Here is a 1893-nt window from a genome sequence, read left to right on the forward strand (position 1 = left end):
GAAAAATTGTTTCCCTATTTGTGCATTCGTTTGGATTCCGCCGCTATTTGTACAAATGACGTCAATGGCCGCTGTCACGCGACGACATTTTCCAGATTCAACTTTCGTTAGTAGATGGTAATTTCGAGTTATTTTCTTTTTCTGCGTATTTTTCATCTTCCTTTCTCTTTCAATTCTACGTCCTTCTACTCAGGATGGTCTTTGAATGCCTAGCAAGGTTTAAAGTGGCGTTTAACACACTATCCACGGCCGTATTGGCAAAAGAGAAGTGTTTCGCCGAAGTAGCAGGATAACGGTAAACACGGTAACTTTGAACGCTTTGTACAAGGTCAATATACTTTGGCCGAAAAATGTTTTCCCAGAGACGTGATGTGTATCCCTCCAATGTCTAATTCATCACTGTGATTGCTTTCAAAAGCGTTGAACTTTTGAGAAATAATTATTTTAAAATCAGCTCCAACGCTCAATCTAATTTAGTATGCAACATTTGAAACTTTATTTTTTAATCGCTTCGGCAGTTTTTTGATGTTTATCGAATGATATTGCATTAAAAGGCCTTTTTCTTCAACACTGTGTAGTTTTCTCATTATTTTGCGTTGCGATAGTGATTTCTGAACAGTATTTTGCGGGGCTTTATTTTCGGCCTGATTTTGCTGCTATCAGACGGAAAAAGTTTGCGGCTCGATATTTTTGGTTTAAAGCGAAACTGAAACAAAAGAAATTCAGTTTTAAATAGTATTCGGTAACCTCTACTTGGGAGATAAAAATCGGCCGATTTTATTTTTTAGCCGGAAATCATCGGTCGTTTCTTAGGCGCAGGGCCTCTTAAATCCCAAAATAAAACACCATATAGCGCTCTGTGGTGTTTTGAATAGGTCACAAAGCGCTCCGTGGTATTTCAACAGGCCACAAAGTGCTCTGTGGTTTTTCGATTACTACTGCTGTTTTCGTAAAGCAAAGCGAACTAGGAACAGTTAGAAAGCACTCCGGCCATAAAATCTACTCGACAAGAAACTTTCTGTAATAAATGTTCGATGCTACAGGAGACGGCTTACCGGCCCAAAAAGGTTCAGTCAGTCAGCCTCAACAAAGTTATACTGAGAAGAGGGCTTTTGCGAACCGGATTTCGTGTGAGTACGTGACAAGATTGGGAATAGAGAAATATTGCGCAGATTGAGTAGTAGTTTTACAGCACCGAAACTAAAATTGGTTACACTGCTTCTCAGAAATTTTGTTTTGCCTCTGTAATATCATTGAACGACCTGAACGATTTGAGGATAATCAAAGCGCGGAGTTTAATATTGGCTGGCCGGGAACACACAGTTCGCAAACCGGAGAGCAACCACTGTTTAAATCTTCGATCGAACTTTCATGTTGAATTTGAAACTGAAAATACACTAAGCGGTGAATTTCCAATAGAAATCTTCTGAGGTAAATGCAATTCTTGCAAGTAGTCGCTGCATATTTACGTTCAGAGTCACTCTGGTTTAGAGTAAAGACATACAAAGTCAAATGCTGCTTCCGTACGCTACCCATCCAAAAATCAATTTTGCTCGAAGACCGAACTGCAACGGAGTTTAGTTACCAGTCTTATGCTGCGTGTTATTGGATAGAACGCATGATATGATTGGCTTCGTATATCACATTACGTCAGAGGACATGTCTGCCACATAGGACATAACTGCAACGGTATATCCGTATGAGCACCAACGTGGCGGTCGGAAACCACCAGAAACATCTGTCACTGAGTTTTACCACAAAAGCGTGAAATTATTCCTCGAGAAACTCTAAAACATTAAAATAATACTTTTTCTAAGATATGAACTGTTCAGATAGCCAAGTTCCCCGAAATAAGTCACTTTTTTAACCATCATGACAGCTCTCTAGGCCGTC

Source organism: Orbicella franksi, chromosome 8 (genome assembly GCF_964199315.1).
Source record: "Orbicella franksi chromosome 8, jaOrbFran1.1, whole genome shotgun sequence".
Taxonomy (NCBI): domain Eukaryota; kingdom Metazoa; phylum Cnidaria; class Anthozoa; order Scleractinia; family Merulinidae; genus Orbicella; species Orbicella franksi.